This window comes from Tachypleus tridentatus, chromosome 2 (assembly GCF_004210375.1).
Source record: "Tachypleus tridentatus isolate NWPU-2018 chromosome 2, ASM421037v1, whole genome shotgun sequence".
NCBI lineage: Eukaryota > Metazoa > Arthropoda > Merostomata > Xiphosura > Limulidae > Tachypleus > Tachypleus tridentatus.
The window spans coordinates 79,725,076-79,734,653 of NC_134826.1; the positions used below are offsets into that span (position 1 = coordinate 79,725,076).

The 9,578-nt window shown below is 28.8% G+C and overlaps 1 protein-coding gene across 4 annotated transcripts in view; it reads right to left on the reverse strand.

Moving 5' to 3' along the window:
- LOC143244318 (uncharacterized) overlaps window positions 1–8,965 on the reverse strand; it is a 134,312-nt gene extending 125,347 nt beyond the window's left edge. Inside the window, exon 1 of one of the 4 annotated variants that reach the window (XM_076488759.1) lies at window positions 8,757–8,965. The gene's annotated coding sequence lies outside the window, so the exon portion shown is untranslated. Of the gene's footprint in view, window positions 1–273; window positions 778–8,385 lie in introns of those variants that run through there. The other 3 variants (XM_076488760.1, XM_076488758.1, XM_076488756.1) reach the window with 3 other exon arrangements.
- Window positions 8,966–9,578: the final 613 nt, after the last annotated feature.

Below are 9,578 nucleotides of genomic sequence, written 5' to 3' on the forward strand. Positions count from 1 at the left end.
ATAACTACATGGAGTCTGTCACTTGACCAACCTTGCAACCATCAAAAAAAATTAGGAAATATAAATTATACTTTTTTCATGCGAGAATAACTACACATTATAACACGAAAGTTCAAATGTCTAGTCTAAGTAGCTTAAGTCGCACAACATTATATATTTAATATATACATATTTTTATTACACTGACCTAGTCATACCTGCCTAATATTAGATAATTTGCATAAATGTGGCGCACATGCACTCATGTCATGTATCTAATAATATAAAACTGACCTTTAGTCTTTCTTGTCTTGGCTGTGTTTTAGTGGACTTGTATTTTGTAATATAGTCACATTTCAGTTGTTATATATTACATATATGTATATACATTATTACTATTTAGATATAAATTATTAAACTTATTTTTCTTAAAATACAGCACCCTACATCAACATTTTCTGTTTTTGAATTGTTGACTAAAGGAAAGGAAACTGTACAAGAACACCCACTACAACCCTTTTTCTTTTTTTTAACTGCTGACTAGAGAGAAGGTAACTAACTGATAACATCTTTTGCTAACTTTCTTTTTGAACTATGAACTAAGGGGAAAGCAACTGGATGGCAGCATTCACCACCCACTTGTTTTCATTCTTTTTAAACTGCAAAGTAGAGAGAAAACAACTTGTCAATGACATGCAACTGATTCATCAATTTCATTGCCATCTCTAATATCCACACAGAGCTGCTATGCATGTTTCAGTGGACCAGACAACAACAGGATCCAACTCTTACGTAGCATGTGGAATTTCTTTTTACTGACATTACAGTTGTCTGATGTGCTATGAAAACAAAACTGTCTTGTTGGTTCACAAGTTCTTTTGAATAACAGTAAAATCAATTAAAATAATAATAACAACAGAAAATACTGTTGCAATATTAACTCTTTCCATAACACTGATTTCAAACTATTAAATAAAGTTGTTAATGATAATTATATATCACTTGATTTATCTAGTTCACACCACAATTACTATTAATGAATATATATATATATATATATATATATAGTGTTCAAACCACTACTGTGTCTTATATTCCAGCCAGCCTGAGAAACCTAGTATTGGGGGAGATGCATGTAAGCACTTAGCATTGCAAATGTAGTGTAATTAACATACTTTAATATATTAGTCTCTGCTTTCACTCATGTGTTCTTAGAATTCTCAAACAAACCTGTTCAGCTTTAAAGTGCATACCAACTAAAAACATGACTGCTAGTACTACTATTGTTCACATGATTGTTCATGATGGTATATATGCAACTTATGAAAGCAAGTATGTAACCTAGTGGCTGCTGATTACATAAACTTTTAGCCACAGTAATACACACTGTATGTTTATCTAGTTTGAATAAAAGATAGTTATATTTAATTTGATATACTGTTTGCTAGTAAATGAGCTACAAATGTAACCAGATAACGAAAAACAAGTTGTGACAGGTTAACGTTCAGTATACTTTATTTGGTGCAAAATTTTTACTAACAATCAAATCAATAACTTACTTCCATGAAAAGTACTATTGTTTATTTATGACTAGGTTTAGTGAGGCAGACACCACTGAAAGGGAAAATAAAAGACTGGTTGCTGTCATATGCTGTTTAAACACTGCCACATAAAGTAAATGTCAAGTTGTTGGATTTATTGATTTCTCAGTGTAAACAGGTGTTGCTACAGTTTCCTCAAGCCTGTACAGTAAAATACAAATGTGATGTCAAGAAACCCACTTGTTGAGAAATTTATATGCAAAAACGGCTCGTTTGGGTTGAGAAAATATTTTACCTGACGATGACCGAAGAAGGTCGAAACGTTGTTCGCTCTTCTATGTAAAATATTTTCTCAACCCAAACGAGCCGTTTTTGCATATAAAATACAAATGTATTAATGATTTTACTCTGTTTTATCTACACTTCTCTTTGTATCAATAACTTCTTGCTTAAAAACTTGTGTTTTATACTTACCCACTTATTTTTAAGTATTTCACACTTATAATGGAATTTTCAGGAATTCTAAAACTTCTATACTTTAAATTTTTTAAATTACAACAAATACAATACTTCAAATTTTTTACAATACTTCAACTTCTGTCATATAAATCATTTAAATTTCTCCAAAGATACCAGGTACCATTCTCAAAAGTTTTCTTATGAAATATTAAATATTCTACTGTGTATTAGGATTGGAATAAATTTGTTTTCACTCCACAAAAATTATCTCTTACATAATTTTAACATGAATCTTTATTAGTTTTATCACATAAAATCTGAAGCAATTATTTTTAATGAATAATTAGTTTTATTTAGTTCTAGGAATCTTTGATATTTGTAGGAAAAAATTCACAAAATAGTCTCAATCATATCTTTAACTTATGGGCTTTTTATTACTTAGCATTTATGATAAATGTACAAAAGATTCAAGATTAAAAAAATTAAGTCTAAACCTCTTGTATCTGAAGATGGGCATTTTAAAAATATTCTTTAAAAACAAGTTGAAAATAGGAAGACTAGTCTTATGCACAAATAATTGATCAGTTGAATGTAATCAGCTAATGGCCACTAATTAATCAACCAGCAGATTTCATTGATCACCCATCTCTGATGTAAAATGTCATTTCAATTTTTCAAATGTTAGCTTGTTTCCCTTCATTAGTTATATTTCTGTTTTATCTTTATTTACTGTTATTTTTTCCAATTCTAGATAAACCAGGCATATTAATATTTCTATAACTAAATATAAAATTATTCTAAAAATAACTTACAAAATCTCACTTTTGAATTATTTTTTGTGCATTTCCTCACATTTGTTAGTGCAACGTTATTCAAAGTTTTCTGGTGTGAATACAGGTTGAAACACTTCCTACAACCAACACATATCTGACATCCAAGTTATATCAAATGTAAAATATTGTTGAGGGAGTGTAATGTGACCAAAGATTTCTGATCCAAAACCCCTAGTCTACCTCAACCTTTTCTCACAATTTAATAACCAATCTTAGATAATGGTACTAAAACTTTAAACTGTATTTCAAGTGAGGTCTAATCAGCAATTTGTGATAAAGAAAACTTAATGTACCTGTTACTTCATAAATAAAACTTTGGGTAGTAATATCTAAAAAAAAAAGAAAGCATACAAAAATATCCCAACATTTCAAAATTCTTTCCATAATTGGTGAATAACCCCATTTTTTATTATTATACCAAACCTTTTCACAGTTGAGAAAACCTAGATTTAAATAAACAAATGCAATGTAGTGTTTTATCATTAAAAAATCAAGACATTATAACATATCATGATTTTCAAAGGAGTATCAACACAACAAAAACATCATGTTAAACTGCTCCTGAAATTAAACCCCAATCACATATTATAATAGAAATTACATGGATGAGTGATTAGAGCTTTGAATTCCCAATTAACCCTTTTGCAACAAGTTCTATATAACATAAGGAGCTTGTCTACACACTTGTGGAGATCAAGTATTTGAACTAACTTTTGATATGTGTATCTTCACAAAATATATGACTTTTAATATAATAGATTGCAAGTCTGAATACAAATAGATTTCTTGTTATGATTAGAAAAATACTTTTTGTCCAAAAAATCACGTAATATTTGTAAAATCTCTGAAACCTCCTAGATATATTTCAAACATTTGTTTTCAGTATAACTTTATGTTTTTTTATTTTCTACACTGCAACTATATAGGATCTGTCACTTAACTTTGTAACCATTGTAAAAAATGTTAGGATATAAATAAAAATTGCACTTTTTTTGTTAGAATGACTAACACAAAAATACAAATGTTTAACTTAAGTCTCATAATGCTAAACATGAATATATGTTACTATTTTTATTATATTGACCTTCCAGTCATGTCTACCAAACATTACATAACTTGCATTGATGCAAAGCATGTGTATTCAGGTCATCTGTCCAGTAATACAAAACTGACTGTTAGTCTTCCCTGTCTTGGCTGTGTTTTAGTGGACTGGTATTTTGTAATATATAGTCACATTTTAATTATTATATGTTATATGTATGTATATAGATTTTAATTATTTAGGAATAAATTATTAAACTTATTTTTCTTAAAATATAGAACAATAAATCAAGAAGTAAAGCAAGCAATTATCTCTTCTCACTAATGACTCCTGTACATGGTTGTTGCTGGACAAAAATTGTTAAGCCTTTTAAAACTCTGCATGTGGATGAGGTCAATTTTTTTAGGTTTTATATACACAGTTGAATAACTAAAAAAATCATAAATAACTACACTGATAGCATAGTATTCCACTATAATTTATCAAGCTTACTAAGATTTATTTATATTTTATAAAATATGAAACTGGAGACATTCTAAGCTGTTGACTGATTATTCACGTCATTTTCTGTAGTAAGGATATATAAAAGACTTTCAAAAATTTGGAAAGAGTTGAACAGGGCCCACCACGTTTAATTCAGTTCATAAGTCATCTCAGCAATATAAAAAAAGGTTCTTATTTCATATTATAACTTGTTGATACTGGTAATTTGAGTTCTTAATTTGTACAAAATTATAGACTTAGTATTTTGACATCACAAACACCTAATTAAAAATAGTGCTGTATTCAACATACCATGTGACACTGAAATCTATATATTCTTTTAATATTTACTTTTAAATTAAGAAATTAACTCATATTAAGGTTTTAATTATAATCTATAGTTTGATTTCAAACTTATTGATATAAATTCACAAAACAGTAGTTCAATAAAATTTTAAATGCAAATCAACAAATGCAATAACAGCCTTTGATTCCTAACCCATTGTGAAAGGGTTAAATGGTTCAAAACTTGGTTGTAACTTGTCATTGTGTTCTTAAGCAATGCAACACTATCCTATATTTACTTCAATTTACCCACCTGTGTTGACTGAAGAAATGTGCATTGTCCTTATACCTTTCAGACAGTAATGGATTAACTTGTAAGCTCAAGATCCCTTAGTTTTTAATGTTACATATGAACTAACCATCTGCTTTCAAAAAGCCATTTTATTATTTAGTTTCCCTTGGGCTTAGGTGAAAATTTGATCTTATTCTTTATGTCTCTTCCTTTGGATTTTAATACTATCCTAAAAAAAAATTTCCTCCACACAATTTTTGATTAAAACTATTAAGAAGCAAGCAAAGTTTTAATTTTTATAAATATTTAATATACAGAAAACATTTTTTTCCATATTTAAGCACTTAAAATTTTATGAAATTTATCATGAGATGACCTCCAACTTAAGTATACAAAACAGACATTAATTTTAAAGAAACCTAAAGATGTACATATAATCATCATGCACAAAGAAAGATAAAAACTACATAGCCATTGTTTAGGCACTTATTATTCTGACAAGATACATGGCCATTTTGGAAATTTAAGTTACTAATTTAGTTATTTAGGTGAATCAAATAACCACATAGACAACAGTGTCCATAATAATGTGCACAGTCTCTTGAAAAACTTACGCAGATAACATATTTTACACTTGAAGAATAGCTGCATGACTTCCATGGATACAGAAAAAAATTGAGCAACCATCATGAAAATATTTTACAGTTTCAACTATATACATGATCATTTTGGAGCATCACATATTACAAGTTGCATGTAGGTGAACTACATACTAATAAAACCTAACCTAATGTGTTAACTATAATGTACCTATTTCCACTTACCACCATTCTTTACAAAGATCAGAAAAGATGAAAAACATACTATTTCTGTATTGTTACTTATGCAAAACTAAAAATGAATTACTACAAATCATCTCATAAAAGAAACATACAAGTAAAACTTGCTCAAGATAAAAGGGTTTTCATGGTTAGATTAAAAGGCTTAACTTAAAATTTTGAAACTAATGGCTCTACCTTTTATGCCACTAAGCTCTATGTAATGTAAAATGCAAATACTTGTGAAGATGTGAGAAATCATTTAGCTTTGGATGACCATGTATACATTTAAAAGAATATGTCAAAATTCAACAAAATATGTCAAGCTGTTGTTTTTAAATTAATATGCATTTCTATCTGACCATGCAAATTCAAATACTTAACAACTAACATATGCTCTTTCTAAAAGTTCTTCTAAAACTAAAACCCATCACCAGTAATGTTGGTATCATGAGTATTCACTTGTAAAGGCTTTAATTAATTATTGCTTTTAATTAGTTGTCCACTTTTTTGCAAGTGTTACCAAAATCCTCAGAACTTAATGAAGCACCAAACTTGTAAACAATATCAGAAAATTACACAACAAACCTATCCAACTTTGACATGTAAACATATCCAAGCATACATGTCGCACGTGCATTTTCTCCGACATGTGAAAATGTAATATTTTTCATTAGCCTAAAATGACAAACAATAATCTGTAAATTGGTTTTTAAAAAATAATTTTGATGTTACAGCATTACATTAAAATTATGATTTAAAAGTCTGCAATAGAAAAGGTTTTATTAAATTTCAACAAGACATACACGAAGAAACTAACATGCAAACATAAGAATTGTCCTTAGTAGGTTTGATACCTATACATGTGTTTCTGCAATTTCCTTTTCTCTTCTTTGTATTATTCTGCTACAAGAACATGCAAAAATTCAACAAAATATAAGAATTATAATATGTACAATTGCATCTATAACAAGCAATAAGCCTGTTATTTAATAATTTATGTAGAACTACACAGACTGCAAGGCAAGTATAAAAACTTGCTATTTGAACTTATCTGAATCAAGTAAAATAACTTGCTCTCTTTAGTATGTTATAGTATTTACATTACTGTCTTCACTTCTTATTCTTCAACCATGTCATTCTGTTCTTAAGTTATAACATATATATATCAATTATTTTTATATTTTACAGTGTTGTTGTATTTAGTGACATTTCTTTTGTAATATACATTTTTAGAAAAGAAAAAATAAACAGGCCTCAAGAAATAGCATATTCTGGAACATATTAAAATTTTGCTGGCTACCAAACATCACAGAAAGCATGCTCATCAATCAGGTTTTGACTGTATGTCATTGTTATAAAGAAATTATTTAATTGATATTTTGCATCTGCTCAAGCTAGGAAGTGGAAGTAAAGATACAGTTAATATTTATTTCATTTAAATTGTACATCAGAAGTGAAGCTATGTTTTTTGGGGTTTTTTGCCTGAATATGTGGGAGTTAAACAAGCTTTTATTGCAAGCACTTGTAGTGGGAGAGCAGAACAAAAGTTTGTCCACAAATTTTGAATCATTTGACAACATTTTTTAAACAAAAGTGAAGAATGCAGTTCATGAAACTTGTCCAGGTTGCAAAAATGACTCTCTAGTATTCTGATCATGTATATAGTAATGTCAACATTTCATGTAGGTGCATGATTATCATGTATAGAGCAGAGTTAGGCAATTAGCTAAATTTGAAAATTAATTATATTTAAATAATTGATTATTCTCACATACCTATATAGTTCAAACAACCACAAATTAGCAAAATTCTAAAACAGTTTCAACTAGTTGATTGTTCTCATAAAGACATGGCAATATTCAATCAAGCTTAATAATTTAAAATTTCAAAAATAATGGTAAATCACAATGACTATTTTGATTACTTGGATATTTTACATTGTAAGTCATACCTAAATATGAATACTTTTGAAACTGCAATTTTACACTATCTACATGTCCACTATTTACAAACTTGCAAAAAATATTAGCAAGTAGTTCACATATCTAATCATTAATACTATTTTAAACCCTTTAAGAAATATCTGGTTTAGAAGCCTTAATCTTTGCAATGTTTCTTAATAAAGTCATACCTGATGTCACCATTCTTTTAAATTTCAGTCTTCCAAACACATATCCTTCCCAGAACTAAAAAAAATTGTTCTCCTGAAAACTGCCCCTTTTTGTAACAAATGGAAAGGGTTGTGTTCAGATATAACGGATGTTTTGAATAATATTAAAATCTTTCAGATAGTTTTCTCATGAAAAAAACAAACTCTGCAAGTATTGGATTGAGATCTTAAGAGGATACAAAACATTGGAGATTTTTTTCTCTACCTGATAGCAAGAACAGTAGAAACAGTTGACACTAATATAAATTTTGTTACGATAAGTTAACTTCAGCTAGTTTTTTTCCTTACATGATGATTAGCCTTTAAAACATGTTGCTTTCAGATAGCAACAAATGTAATAAATTCCTGAAAGTTTAATGGAAAGCTTGATAAATATTTAAATGGTCAATTTTGTGTACATAACAGATTTCTTTTTGGCATTAGATTTTATGTTATTGTGTTTTAAATGTCAATGAAATGCTCGATAAAAATTTAACTTACCGAATCTTGATTCGTGGTTATTTTTTTAAATATTTGGGACAGTAGTAGCAGTAGCAACACTAATGCCGAAACCTACGTCTAAATTATCGTAACTTAAACTTGCCATAGATGTACTTCTTACAAGTTGTAAATACCAACAATAATACAATAACTCTACTTATGGTTGATAAGTAGCTGTACTAACATAATTTATATCACAAAAATTAGGTCCAACTAACTTATTCTAATACTGTAAAACTAATAGTAATGAAATTCGTACAACTATTAATAATGACTAAAACTAATAGTACTAATTACCAAATCAGGGTTAATAGTAATACATAAAATAGCACAGTGACAGTAACAGAATTGTGGGAATGCAAGTTACTTACTAAACAGGAAACATACTATAATACGTTGACTGACAACGTATAACCTACAGTATTTTTCTACTTTGTTTCTTTTTTTTTTATTTAAATGAACAGGATAATTCTGCTTATTTAAATTGTATAATTTACATTACTACACTACCTTACAAAATTTAATATAATCTTTTGAAAACTTTAGGCTGTTTCGTCATTTAAGCGCCCTCCTCTGGCCAACGCTAGTTTCATGATGAAATTATTTAGTTCACATCATAAACAAACCAATTATCAACAATAATTAAAAATATGTAAAGCAAAAAACAGAAATGAGCTTTGGTGGTTCAATATTAAGTACACTAAAAATTTGGATAAGCTCTCAAACTGAGAGATTTATACTGCGAAGAACGTAATAATGGTCAAATTAATGACTGAAAACTCACTAAAACTGGTCAATTCTACCAGATTCTATAAAATAATTTTGATTCTCGGTCGCACCAAACATGTTCGCCATTTCAGCCGTGGGGGCGTTATAATGTTTGGTCAATCCCACTATTCGTTGGTAAAAGAGTAGCCCAAGAGTTGGCGGTGGGTGGTGATGACTAGCTGCCTTTCCTCTAGGCTTACACCGCTAAATTAGGGACGGCTAGCACAGATAGCCCTCGAGTAGCTTTGTGCGAAATTCAAAAACAAACAAACAAACAAACATTTTGTTTCTCAGTTTTATTTTTTCTCTGTCTTATGATTTTACGCAGTATTTAGTTCTACATGCATTTTATTATCAGGGAATTTTATTTTATTTTTACAGCATTTAAACAGGAATTTTTTGTGTTTAACTTGATTATATATTGT